Here is a 15,430-nt window from a genome sequence, read left to right on the forward strand (position 1 = left end):
GGAATGTAGAAGGATTTCAGGCACTCGGTGATGAAGGCCAGATGTCGGAGTTATGCATAGGAAAGTCAGTCGTCTACAGTTGCTACTGTGAACTGTACGACCGTGATGCAGCGGGGCACCAGTGAGAGTATCTTACTCCATAATGAGATTTTAGGAGGCCATAATCGCATATCGCGGCTCGTGTATAACCGCCGCATGTAACAGGTTTGAACAACAGCCATCAAAGAACAGCACATAAACAGAAGTGCATCAATAAAAATAGAAATGTTATATGAGCGAGTAGGTAAGAGGAGCTGCTCATGAATCACCTGGTTACAGTTTGCTTAGCAACTCATCGAGTTTCTCAGAAAGTAATTTTTACTAAACCTTGACCTGTTGTGCCATGAAATGAAGCCTATTTACAAATTGTTCCCCTTCATTTGATAAATGTAACTAGCAAATAAGTGAGTCCTTTGAATGCCTTGTTTCAGGAACCAAGGCGTTGATCTCAAACGTCGTCCAAAGACAAACACGGTAAATACTGGTGTGAAGTCATAATAATACAAGTCTGATTCGATTTATACATTTTTTATACTGCCTTTAAAAAAAAAAAGAGAGAAAGAAAATTAACCACATAGTCTGAGAAACGAGGTTCATTTTCCTGAAAATGTAACGTTTTCATCCCAGAACAGAGATGAGAAAATCAATTGACTGCAGAATTCTTGATGAGTTTTTGCTTTGCGTCTCGCAGTTCGCCTGAGGAGGGATGTAAATCTATACAGAACCAGCACCAGTACACTTATATACTTCTGCTGTCCTCCTCCTACTGTAGACCCTTTCCCTCCTTCCTCCTCATCTTGCACACATGCAAACACACACATTCATGCACGCACACACACACACTTGCACGCACGCACACACGAACACGCCGTCTTTTGTTTGGAGTCAGACGGCATTGAAGGCAGATCCTGTGGCCCTTCTGAGGGGAATGTTAATATGCCCGCTCTGGCCTCTCTGGGGACGCAGAGAATGGACTCTGGCTGCTAATGCACTGTCACACTAACCCCTCTAACTCTGCTCACACATTTAGTAGCAGCACTGCTGCCTGCCCTCCGATGTATTTAACTGCACTCAACAACTCACAGGATCATTAAAAGCTACTGTAAATTGTATTTTCCCATAAGTGGCGAACTTGACCACATGTGTCTGCGAGCAGAGTTATATACAGTAGGTGAGCTATTTAATGCATTCAATTATTCTCCTTTCATTAGTGCCATACGTACATAGGCTTGTTCGACGCCATGGCTCATTTTAACAACGTACCTGCAGCCTTGCAGAGTTTAGGCTGAAACTGAAACTATTTACTGAAATATTTTGTGAGAGTGAAATCTATCTACTGGAACTGTGGTCACCTGAGTGGAAGGACAATTCTGAGTACTCGCCAAATCTAGACTGTGGGACTACAAATTTGTATTTTGATATAATCCGGAATAATAAACCCCTTTTATCACACACACATTTATTGGATTTACTTTAGAATATGACCAAAATTTGATCTGCAAGACATAAGATGAGGTAAATTGGTTAGGTTTTTTTTAAGCATCATTACAGAGGAAAATTGCGCTTTTCTTTTGTATTTATGTGGTTTGCCCAAATCAGGGTTATGGGACAAGGCAGTTTACCCCTTGGACAGGCTACCACTTAATAAAAATAGTGTATTATATAAGTTAGTACAAAGAGCTCAGTTCCTCTCTGTCTGCATGCCTCGTTCAGAGCTGTGGATCTTCAAAACACGCAAACGCACTGAACCAAGAAGTAAGATTAAACGTGATTTCACATTCCGGCATTTTGTAAACACTTCCCCAAATAGTTTGTGCAAGGTACAATATCGGCGCTAAATGAACAATTTCTTTAGACAGACGACACTGACGGGTAACGTTTACTTAATTAAACTCCCAACAGTTGTCACCAAAGAAATAAAGAATATCTACTCTGGGACATAAACTTTCTCATTTAATGTATTTTGATTATCATCTATCACAGTTAAGACAACTGTAAATTAAGTTTGGTTAATGAACTCTCGGACGGCACAGCGTTTCTTTCTTCACACTCATTCATTACTTTTGCTCCTGTTTCCTAGCTGTGAGCAGGGAAAATGCAACGCACTGTCCTCCCCTCTCTACACCCCGTCTCGCTCCCCATCAACTGGAGTCCTTTCATAATGAATGGCAAGGTACGATAATAGCATTCAGGTTGCCATAGTAATGAGACCGGGGCCCTGCATGCGATTTTTTTTTTTTTTCCCTTCTCTTTTCTTTTCTTTTTTTTTTTTTTGGGAGCATAAAGATAGAGAGGACTCAGACGGAAGCAAACTCTCACAGTCAGTTCTGCTGTTTGCCTCCATGTTTCTTTCTCCTCTCACTTCTTAACCGTCGCTTCACGTTCGCCTCATCCGATTCTGATGAACGAAATAAACTAATTGAGCTGCCACACACTTAAAACAAAGAGCAAAAAGTATTTAGGCGGGATTTTTACTGGTGGCATCTGCGGACAGTTCAATTAGACAACCAACACCCGGGCAAGTTTTCAATATCAACCTGATGCTGAAGGGTGATTCAAGTCTCCGGGGAGCAGATGGAGCTTTTTCACCACACAAGGCGTCTGCCCGGCTCAGGTCCTTTTTCCCTGCAGTGAGCATCTCGGTGCAGCTGCTAGTGTGGTCGTTGAAATTGAGCTCTTGTGATCTCGGCTCCCCGTCAGCAGCTGCTCTCAGGCTAAACAAAGTATTGATCCAGTCTGTCATTTTCACACTTGTGTATCTGGAGGCTGGTGATGATCTCTGACATGTTTATGTCGTGTTGGTGGCTTCAAAGAGCGGCTCGGTGATAAAATGATGGGCTGTAGGGAACTAGCTGTAAGTATATGTGGTTGTTTTACCTCGCTAAAAATAAGGCGAGAAACACTTGCATGAATGTAAGCCTCGTAAATCGACTCGGGGGTCTCTAAGAAGTTTCGTCAGTGTAGAAAGCAGCGACATGTAGACAAAAGGAAATCGTCTCTTGAATGACATACTGGATCTTTTTCAAAGAATTCCAAAAGAAGCATATGTGTTCAGTGCCCTCTATGGGACAAACACTTCCTGATACCAAACTAATTAAAGAAAACAAACTCTATCGATCTTCTATAAACCGACCTACTCAGAAACAGGGAGAACATGCAAAGTCAACAGAAAGAGCCCTAAACCTGGCGTTTTCCCGCTGTGAAGCGAGGGTGCTAACCACTACACAGTTGACTCCATTCATCCGAATATCCTGTGTAATTGCCATAAATAATCCCACTGATAGGAGCATTAGACTCGCTGGCATGGAAACAACACGATGGTTCTCATTGTGAAGGGATCACAGGTCGAGTTGTGACATTTAGCTGAATATATGAAATTAGTTCACGTGTGTGTGCGAATGAAACTCGTCAGTGATCACATTTGTTTTCACACAGCGCACAAACAGCCAATTAGACCTGTATTTGATCCACTTTCACATCACATTTACGTTTGGCATTTACATGATGCACTAACTCACACGACTATAGAAGGTCCCTGAGGTAGATATAGGAAGGGTATGTCTTCTTTTTTTCCTCATTATTCGATCAGTTTCAAAGCAATTTACACCGTCGATCACACTCACGCACCTACTACCATAGAGCTGCCGCTGTAAGGGTCCTTGTTCTTCCACGGGAGGGACTTTCAGGGTCTTCCTCAAGGACACTTGACACTGGAAAAAAAAATAAAAAAATTGAGCTGAGAATTGAACCACCATCCAATCATATGGAAACAAACTCTACCACCTGAGTCACAGCCGCCACATCATTCAATAAATAGGTTGAAACCACAGCTGAGACAGGAGGTCAAAATGTCCCCCCCCTTTTGTTTAGGTGGACGTCTTTTCACACTTTGCAGAAGTGCTTTTTAAAAATCTTTATGGTTACCCCAAAATCATCTGCCCAACAACACGTTGAGGTTTTTCCACCTGTGATAAAAGCAGAGAGCAACAGTAGGGTGTCAACACTGATCCTGATACTATAATTTCTTCAAATCGTTAGTCTCATGTCGGTTCTCAAGCTGGAATTATTGTGATGTTTTGCACTTTTTTGCTAATTAAATGATAAAATGGAGGACAAATAAATAAATAAATATTAAAAGCACAATGTTTCAGTCATGATTGCTCTCGAATAGAAATAAATGTTAAATAATCAGAATCTTTACTCACCACTGGATTTTTCTTTAAACCACGAGGCTCTCATAACAAATGAATCAACTGTGAAAGTTTGACACACACCAAGTTTGCCCATGAGAACACGCATGTCAACATCTAATCATTAACATCCAATAAGAAACATACATTTATTTTGTAGACAGACAGATAATCTATAGTCATGATTCATGGGAAATTTGTCTACATCAGCAGTTTTTTGCTGTTACAGCAGCATAGAATAATAAAACACACTCTCTCCTGCAAAAAAACTAAAAAGACAACGTAAACAATAAACACACTGATTTATAAAGCTATTTATACACTGTGCAGGCTGCTGGAGACTTGATCGACATATTTTTAAGATTTCCGGTTGCAGTATTATGTGTGGATTATTGGCACAAGTCAAGTTTTTGTTCTTCCTTAAATAACTAAAATAAATAACATATCAATGTATGTTATCGTCAATCAGAAACACTGAAAGTCACTATTCAACAACAGTGATTAAATGTCCCGCGTTACTATATCAACCTGTTTTCCTCATTTATTAAATGCTACAAATAAGCTGCTAAAATGTTTCTCCTTCCATTTGTTGACGTTTGTAGCTTGTCAGGGAAACAGTCTGTTATCGGCCAGTTGGATATCAGCACTTGTTCAGTGCCAACAGCTTCACAGAACTTTCCTTGCAGAAATCACTCTGATTATATTGAGGGCTGTTGCTGAAACAATTCCTTTTTTTAAACCAGACAAAACAAACAAAGACATTCATGTTCAGCCTTTTGTTGTCACCAGTTTTAAAGACAGTTTCAAGTTATATTTTCACTGTGAATGTGAACTCCTGATTGTTTTTTTTATGCTGATTTACTGTACAATAACCTATAAATAAAAGTAACAGTTTCATAATATCAATAGGTTTGACTTGTCCATTAATGTTAGAGGGGAAAAGACTACTGAAAATCTGTGGTCAAGTTTACAATGTTCAAAATGTACTCTGATATCTATACTGCTGTTAGAAGTACAAGGTACTATTCCCTAAAAGTGTAAATTATTCTTACTTTCAGATGTTTGACTGTATTGTCACTCAACTCTGGAAAAAAAAAAAGAGCTTAAACCTGTTTTAATTAGGTAAGAAGTAGAAAGAATACATATTTGTGTTCAGGTGTAAAACTAAAAGGTACTCCGAAAATATATGGACATGTAACGTAAAGATACCTGAAAAATACATCCAGTCTGGTGAAGCATACAGTACGTATATGAAATAAGCAGCTGCAGCTGTTTGCTTGAAGCCCACAACGTGAGGATTTTGTGATTTGGGAATGTTTGCTGTAAACGCCTCACCTTGCTCCTTATACATCAGCTCTCACTGTAAAACAACTTTTCCCGGAGTGTGATGAGCACCGTGACACAGCCTGTAAATCATTTCATTCCAACTAAACCAAGGTTGAAATATCCGTCGGCTCAAGCGGTGAATTCGTCCTCTCGACAGTTTGTTACCTCCGTTGGAGACCCTGCGTGTCTGCTGCGACTTCACATGCCGCAGCAGATGAAAATCAGGGGATCTAGTGGAGTGCGGTTCGAATTAAAATGAAGGATTTCGTTTTGGTGGGTGTCCCCAAGCAAAATCATTCGCGCGCCAGTGCATCTCTTTATTGAGAGGCACTTTCTAAACACGCTGCATTTGAATCACTTGTTGCACTTTAGTGAGGAGGCATTTGTTTGTTTATTTATTTATTTACTTAGCTATTTATTTATTGTGGCGCTCGTTTTAATGCATTCACAAACGATTCTGTAATTAAATCAGCTCAACGCCGGCTTAGAAAAGTTGGTCTTGATGTGCATGTGTGGATAAATACCTAAAGCTGATTTGTTTCAAATGAGGCTTAAAGGACTGGGTCACACATCAGGTGTTTAGTGCTTCTTCCTCTTAAAAACCTGCTGTCAGTGGTTTTCCATGAATATGTCTGCTGCGTTTGTGTTTTTTATCAGCCGTGTGAATGCCTGCTGTGATCTATCGCGCGGCCCTCCAGTCACTTCTGTGTTCGGATTCTTGACTCATAAAGATCCTTATGTAGAGACGAACACAGATTGCAGCAACAAAGACACATAATCTGACAGATGCCATCTAAAATCATCCTCCCCTTAATCTCCTGGGTTTCTCCTAAGCAGTTGTTGCGTTCATGATGCATTTAACACAGCTCATCCAGGTATGAAAATCATGAAATCTAACAGCGACTTTGACTGTCAGCAATCGCTGTGCTTTCATCTCATGAAGCCCTTGGATGAGGACGGAACAAAGTAGATGATGAACAAGTGAGTCAAGTTCTCCTGAATCGACGTCAAAGTGAGAGCGAGTGCATTTCGGCTGTTCCCTTCCCTTCCCTGATCATGTGTGTCCTTAACTTCAGTTTCATTTACATGGCACAAACGATCAACATCTCATGGCAACTTTACGGAAAAAAAATCCAACAATCCTACATGAGCATGAGACAGTGGAGAAGAAATGAAACCTGAGAAGAAACCTTTGGTTGCATTTTAGTTCACTGGCCACTTATACCGTACAGTCCAATTAGATCTCAACTGGGATTAACTGGTATTAATGATAAGATAATGATCTACACCAAATCTAGATATTGCTCTTTCTTGTCTACCAAGGGGTACGAGTATTTCCTGACAAAAAAATAGTAATTGAATTGATATATTGATAAGTGCAGTTTCAACATAATCCCAGTTTTAACCTCGTCTGCAAAATACTAGTATTGTCTCTTCCGTGTCTGTTGTATTCGGTCATTTCCCAAATGATTTTCACTCTGTGCTTCATCGTGTCTCCAAATATGCCGACAGATCTGAAATCTGAAATCCTTTACCGCACGACTCCTGCAGCCTTCATTGTGCATGATGTCACAAACTCCCCTCATATAAAGGTCATGCTCGTGTTATTTGGCGAGGCAATAATCTAGGTATGTTCAGCGGACTGGTATTGTTCACCGGGGCTTGAATCCTCCTGGTTGGTGGACGCTGAGATAAAACTGACATGCTGAGGGTACAACAGCGGTGGATTCGAATCAACAGACTTCTCATTGCAGGTTTGCTTCATTAACTTTTGAATTGAACTTCCATTGATTCGAGTTCTTAACCACTCATTTGGAAGTCATGTGTTACTTTTAATTGTGTCTCTCATTAAGGAGTCGGTAAACAAAGTATGGATATTATTGTATTGCTGCTGTGACACATTAACTGAGCTGTTATTTCGGTCTGTTTGGTTTAATCGTCGTTATCACACTCCGGAATTTTGCACGGCGTGCGCTCCTGTGAGAGGGACGACATTTTCACCGGTCGTGCAGAACTGAGCTGTTCATGAAAGAAACCGGTTAATGAACTGACGACAGCTTGACAAAGCAACAAACAGTGTTTAGAAACTAAAAACATCAGCTCCTAATAAGGTAAGCTAAAATACTTTAAAGGCATAGAATTAAAATGTAAAGGGTTGCAAAGGAGAAAAAACAAATGTATGGAAATCAAGAAGGCAAAGTGTGTAGATCTGAAAACTTCCACGGTAGTTTATCACTCTCCTGCCCTGAGTGACGCCCCCCCACACACCCCTGTCTGCACTGCAGGGAGACGGCCACATCCAGGATTCTTCCTGTCACGGACCTGTTTTTCGCAGGTTCCTCTGGACGCTGCGAGCGAAGGCTCTTTTGGCCGGAGTCCATGTGGCACAAAAAGGCCGCAGCATTCCTGATGTCTGTGGCTAATCTGTGGTGTCAGCTTGTGTTAACGCCGCACCGCCAAATTTGAGGGCACACAGTGTCGGGGAATATTAAAAACTCCCATCTGCAGCATTCCTCCAGAGGAGGGCGGGTCTGATGAGAGCAAGGGTCACCTAAGGTTGAACTGTGGCCCTGTGTTCGAGCTGCTCCTACTGTAACCGTTTGATCCGCCGGGCAGGAGATGGGGCCGGAGGAGGACGGAGGGAGAAAACTTCAAAGAGCCGGCGCTTTCTACTTGTCCATCTTCATTGAAACTGGGCTAAATGAGCTTTGTGGGGGATTTTGTTCCTGCTGTTAAACAATTCAGAGACTCGACGGAAGATGCTGAAAAGGACAGGAGGTCATATGGGTAGTTAATTATCTACTTCTTAACCCGCCAGACGCTTTCTGCGTCCCACCCCAATTGACCTATAATGACCACGAGATATTGGTTTGCTAAATTTGAAAAGCCCGGCAAGTGTAAAGTCAAACTGTTCTACTGTCGCTTCATGTCAAATTTCACACAGCCGTGACTGGACTCGAGACTGTACTCGAGTCCAGGCATTTCTCTTTCCAACTCCATTTCTTCCTCCTCTATTTTAAATATGATAAGAGTGAGAGACCCGGCCAGTTTGCTTTGCACACTGCAAGAAGAGAAATGTAAAATTTATTGTGGGTTTTTCTTCTTCTTCTTCTTTTCTTGCAAAGCAAACACCTGAACTCGCTTTGAGCTGCACAATAGCTATAAGATGTATTTCTGGTCATCTGAGACTGCCGTGCAGACATGTAACATGTGCTCTGTTCTCCACAACTCCCAGAGGGGCAAGGACAGGAATGCACCGCGGGTCAGGGGTCGGACAGCCATGTACACGTGCAGCATTGTAGCCTGGCAACAGGTGCTGGTCGGGAGTAAAGCTCAGTCACTGCAGATCGCAGCACGTCTTCAATCTCACTACATTGTCTTCTATTTGGTCCATTTCCCAAGTGTTGTCTGTCATCTATTGATTTGAGATGTCCATTGTTGAAGAGTATTTAATCTCCGCCTTCTCCTCCATGTGGATTTACGCTGAAAGGGTTAAACAGTCCGAGCCACGACTACAACATCTGCACACTGAGAGGAGCTCATAGCAGTGAGGTTGGCTGGTAGTGTCTCGGGGAAATGATAGCTCTGTGCCAAGGTATTCCTTTTCCCTCCTGAGAGAGGCCCCGCCATTCAGCATTGTGAGGTCAACAAGTACAGACCATTACCCACAATGCCCCTGCACTGGAAAGAAAAAAAAAGAAAAAAAAAACTTAAATATGCAGAGCTGTTCCTTTAAGATTGTGAGACAGGAGCTGCCTGAATGCACTGGGAGACAGAGCTGCAGCCAAGATGGAGAGGGAGAGGGAGAGGAGGGAGCGAGGGAGAAGAAACAAAGAGGTTCCACCCGATGTGGAAAAGGACAAACTTGTGTTTCCCCACGTCTGCTGCAAAAGCTGTAAAGTTGCAATTATTGGTATTGTAAAATTAGGGGTGTCAGTTTGCTGATTGCACCACGCAGAGAAAAGGAGTCTTGTTGCTAGGAGAGGAGCGATTCGGCCTCCTCTTATTGGCCGCTCAGAGGCATAAGATGGCCCAATGAGAGCCCTCCCCCTGTACAGCAGCGCCATGGTGGAGCTACCCCCACATGCAGACCTGATTAATATGTCAGACATGTTTTATGGGTTAACGTGAATCAGACTGGATGTATTGCAGAGACTGCAGCAGGGATTTAGTGTGTGTGTGTGTGTGTGTGTGTGTGTGTGTGTGTGTGTGTGTGTGTGTGTGTGTGTGTGTGTACGTACGTGTGTGTGTGTGTGTGTGTGTGTTTGGCGCCATAAGACGCAGGAGCCACGGGGTGCATGGCATGTCGACACTATCATGCACTGCACCGCGGGGTCAAACTTCTCTCTTCATCCTGCAAAACGCCACCGTGCACACACAGACACACACACACACACACACACACACACACACACACACACACACACACACACACACACACACACACACACACACACACACACACACACACACACACATGCGGCACGTTCATCGTAGGGATGAACCAAGTGGAAACACACAGGAGCTGAGAGGGAAAAGGACAAAGATTCCTCACATGTACGTGATTATCAGGAGAACGCAGCGCACGAAAGAGAAACAGAACTTGACTCTGTTTTTAGAGCTGTGATGTTTCTTGAAAGAGGGCATGTGCTGGAGATTTACAACACCGCTGAATAGTTGTTAACATGACGCGGCTCTCAAAACAAATCAGTCAGACATTTTTTATTTATATATATATATATATATTTTTTTTTTTGTATCTCTTCTACAAGAAAAGTTGCCTGACAGACAAAAAGCTTTCATTTCTGTTTTCTCCAACAGGGTCAGTAAGTCAAAACTTTCAGGCGTTTTAAATTTTTCTTTTTAAAGACTGAATGCTGATTCTATCATCTAAAAGCAGAGCTGGAGTTTAGAAAGGAAGAAATAAACCAATTTGCTCTCACCTACAGGCAGGTATTCACCCACTTACTCCGCTGTCGAAGAAATGAATCACAAATACTCACATTACTGTCATTAAATAGAAATTTTTGGTATTTTCTGGTAATTCTTCTCACACTTAAGTACAAATTATACCATGTAATCCATTGCTCATACATTTATTCTTTTAGAATAGATGATTCCTGCTTTATATCTATAGCTGTACTTCACTGTTTAAAGCATCCTTTAACTAAATTTCATGCAGGTAGATTTAATCAAATACCTGCTATTGGCAATGCAATAAAACATCTAATGGTTCAAAAAGGAACTCATTCTTGTGGGTTTTTTTTTTCAAGTAATTATAATTATAATCAAGTATTTTGGGATTGAGTACTTTTAATTGTAATTAGGTTACAGTTGTTGAAGTTCAGTACAAATGCCCACTCTACCTCCAATACCCCCAATGCTTGAGTAACATAAATGTATGTGACAGGACCCCTTGCTATCAAAGGAATCCTATTTACATGGTCATTTGGCTTGAATATATTTTTAATCACACTTTCCAAATATTCTCAAATGTCCTTTCTTCACTATACCTTGAATGCTCATTTTGATTTGTGCAGCTACACCAAGAGGACTCCACTACTGAGTTGTTGTGCTTCATCCTAACTTGATAAAACTTTGTTTCGGCATTGTGTGTGGTCCAAACTCGCTTTGTGGACATCTTTTCTGCGTGGACCCCAGTGTGTGCACATTTTGGACTCTGCTGTTTTGTGGCCTCACAGGTGTTTTCACTTCCCCTGATCAGAACGCTGCCCCCCCCCCCCCCCCCCCCCCAAAAAAAAAGCCCTCCTTCGTCTTCCTCTACCTGCATTTACTGTGGAAAAGTTTATCAGCTGCTCATTAAATACTCCCGCCTCTCCACCCTTTGAATTTATATCTGTAGTGTGTGTTAATGGATGCATGGATGGATGTTTTTTTTTTATAGCACCCCTCTTTACTTCCTGTTAACCTGAGCTGAACTCCAATTCGAGTAGCATCAGCTCAGTAAGAAAATGTATGAACTGACTTTATAACTGTAGCGTATTTATTTCATTGTTTCTCCTTGGATTCAGATAAACAGTCAAAATCATCTGTACTGCTCATCCCTCAGTGGTTTTCAAAGTGCTGGGCAAACCTCTGCCCCGGGGGTCACCAGAGAGCTACAGGAAGCGCAGCAGCACCTTTTCCCAGTCATTATTGACAACATAATAATGTATGAAAAAAACAGAAACAAAAACTAAAAAACAAACAAACAAACGCTTCTGAGTGTGAAACAAAGCACGTGCAGGAAGGGAGTTGGGGAAGCACCGTGGAGTTAAAGCTCCGTGAGGGCGGAGGCTCATCCTCACACTTAGGAAGTCATGTTTTATGTTGTTTTTTTTTATTGAATGAGATATAGTAGGCTCGTAGTACTCAATAGTGTGTTACTATTCTTTCAGAGACGTCCAATGAGAAGTTTAACCTGTTTCTGTGGTAGAAATAGTGAATCAAGTGTCATTTTGTTCAGTTAATGGATTTTCTATATATACAGACAATGAAAATGAGTTCATTCACAGTTTAAAGTCTTTAATAGATCGATTTCTATGGTTTCTCTATGGATGCCATTCAAAGGGTTAAAAACTGCAACCTGAAATGATTTAAATGAGACTTTACAGTGTATCCGGCGGCTTACATGTGCCGTGTGTGTTGCTCATTGCCCCACATTTGGAGCATGTGTCAGGTCATTGTTTGCAACTTCATTCTCACTGTCTCAGTTTCATGACGGATCCTTCCAATTGCAGCTGTTATCCATCGGAGTACTCAACACTAAAAGGTTTAAGACAGAGCTGTTGAGGAATGAACAGAGCTTATAGCTAAAAAAAATAAATAAAATTTGATAAATAAATAACAGAAACAAGACATTAGTGGAGCCGCAGCCATCAGGTACAGATCAGAGCAGATCTCATGATTACATTGTGATGTTGTGTCAGTCAGTCATTGCAGGTAACAGAGGAGGCTCCTTCGGTGAAGGGAAATGTGAGTCCTGCATGCTGATGACTGTATCGACTGGACTGCAGTTCAGTCGTTATCGTTGTAAAATGGTTCCTTCACTCTTCACTGGAGCTGAACAGACCTTTTAGGAGCCGAAGCCAGACTGGTGAAAAAGTATTTAGCTTCTCGCGGCGACTCTACTGTAAATAATTGTACTGCTGGTTCCTTGCCGACACAATTATATCGTACAGCCTGCAGTAAATGAGTTACTTTAGAGTGCAGTTTGCCTCGGGATGTGACTGTGGCAGCAAAGTCCTCTGTTGTGCCTGCCTTCAAACATTTCTTGATTTCACACAAAAAGGCAGCAGCTATTAGAGTTATTAATAACACCGTCAAGCTAAAAATATATTCTTCTTATGCCACAGCTGATCACAAAGTACTCCTCTGCTGGGGAAAAAAGAAAATCTCAATTCTTGACCTCAGACGGTTTCAGTAAGTATTATTTTACTGAGCACAGTCGGCATCTGCTGTAAAAAGCAAAGCAACAATCATTTAAAAATGATTATTGCTTTTTGCCACCACCTCCGTAACAAACCCCCCCCCCAGAAAAAAAAATCCCCCTTTTTTTCTTTTAAAGGTTTATCTTGTGTGAATTGAATAATCAGGAGTGTTTTTAATGACAGGGGTCTGTTTGCTCTGAGATTTGCTTCCGGGAAGACGTCTGTCAGCACATTTCATTGCAGGATAAATCACATTAGGCAGCTGCTGGATTCCTGTTCAATGAGCCGTTGTAAGTGAAGCAGATCAATAGAGAAGAAGAAGAAAAAAAACAATAAACTGATTTATCACTAATTATTCTGATTGGTTTGTCTCTTCATGCTCATTCCCTCTGATTCTACAGTATATTTTGATTTATGAACACGCTGACTTTGTAGACTTTGTAGGCCAAAAACACTTTCCAGTCTGATCCAACTGTTGATGATGATGATGATGATGATGATGATGATGATGATGATGATGATGACCACCACCACCCCTGGTGAAGCAGCCTATCAACTTAGTTAATCATTTCATGTTGATTTAGCAAATCAGACATTAGAAAGTGGCCCCTGGGATTCATACGTCCTCTCTTCTTTGCAACCTGCAAGCCAAACTAAAATCTTGAGCATTACTTGATAAGCGGATTTCTTTTCATCCAACCAGTTACCATAATGCTCAGAAATCCTTGTGGTTGATATGCTTGGTCACAATTTGGATGTCTGGTTGTGAGGATTACATTTTTTTTGTGGCTCTCATGATGATCACAGTTGCTTGTGTGCATCATAATATAATATCCTATGTCAAGAGAATAACTTTTCTTCTTTCTTTTTGCCTAAATCACAACACGATGTTATTTTACATGGCAAATATCCTGTATTTAGTTGAGTTGTCTTGGTTTGAGGGGAGGGCAGTATATGTATTAGTTCTTGTATGTATGTATAAATATAACTTTACAACTTTATTGTGTGAATGCTGCATAAAAAGAGAAATACTTTGCTTTGTCTCCCATATTTTAAACAAAGATTAAAATGTCATTGGGACATAATATACTGTTACCATCAGCAAATGATGTTCAGTACTCCTAAAACAACCCTGAAACATGAATAACTGAACAACTAGAAAAACAACAAAGCCGTTACATTTGGAGGTTTTGTTTCTTTACACCAGTTTGTTTCTTGTTGCTGTCAGGAGCACACAGAGAGAGTTTCTTTTTTCTTTTCTCTCTCTCTCTCTCTCTCTCTCTCTGTTCTGTTCACTCTATGGAAATGTGCATCTGTTCTCTTGACCACACACGCAGCCTAAAAAGTGAAACAGCAAGCTGCAGTTAGTCCTCCACTTTAATCCATTGTTTTGATTTTAATCTGCGTCAGATCTCTTCTGGTTTATTTCAACCAAGATCTATTTTTTTTTTTTCTCTCTCTTTTTTTTTAAGAACCTTTTTTTTTCTTAACCAGTTAAGGCACTTCTGTCTAGAGTGTCCTGTAAATGCAGTTGTTAAGGTCACAGATTTGGAAATACTCCCATCTGAGGTTCAATGCCAGCCTCCTCCAGTGTTTGCAGTGTCTTTTTGAAGTGCAGGGTGGGCCGGCGGTTACAGATTGTCCCATTGTCAGAGGGTCACAGGTTTGAACCCTGTTATAGAGCCTGTATGGCCGTGCTGGGCCCGCCTCCTCCAGAGACGTTGCTGCACTCTTTTGTTGGAACAGTTGTAAGAGCCAGAAAGTGGATCCGTTAATATTCACAATCACACAGCAGAAAACATTAGGCTACACACACACACACACACACACACACACACACACACACACACACACACACACACACACACACACACACACACACACACACACACACACACACACACACGCACACACACACCTTTTCCCAGTTTATTTTCTTCCATTTTTACCAGAATACCAATCCTCACCAGGGTGTGAGTGAAGCTCTGCAGACTCAGAGCACATTGAAGGCAGTGAGCGGCTGACCTCTAGTGGAGGATGTGCTCTGATTCACCACGCTCAGTTGATTATTGAATGAAATGGTAACACACATATTATTATAATTTATTTTAAAAGAAGCAATTCCTCATATTTGGGAATCTGGAAACCACGAAATGTTCTGAAAACTAAAATGCCAGAGTTTTTACCATCCCGCCCCATTAGAAATAAAAATCACACAACTGATACGCTGTTATTTAAATTGCATATTCATGCCGTTTAAAGACTCTTCTGTTGCTGGCCCTGTTCCAAGGTGAATAACAGTGATAGTGACAAAACTATTTTTTTAAAATGACATTTCCCTCAATGGATTGCAGTTCAATTGAGGCTTGTAAAGTCTAAAAAGAAAACAAAATAAAATGTGGCAAATTCTCACATCTGGAGTTATGTACTTTGACAAAATGAAGA

Source organism: Lipophrys pholis (genome assembly GCF_963383615.2).
Source record: "Lipophrys pholis genome assembly, chromosome: 16".
Taxonomy (NCBI): Eukaryota; Metazoa; Chordata; class Actinopteri; order Blenniiformes; family Blenniidae; genus Lipophrys; species Lipophrys pholis.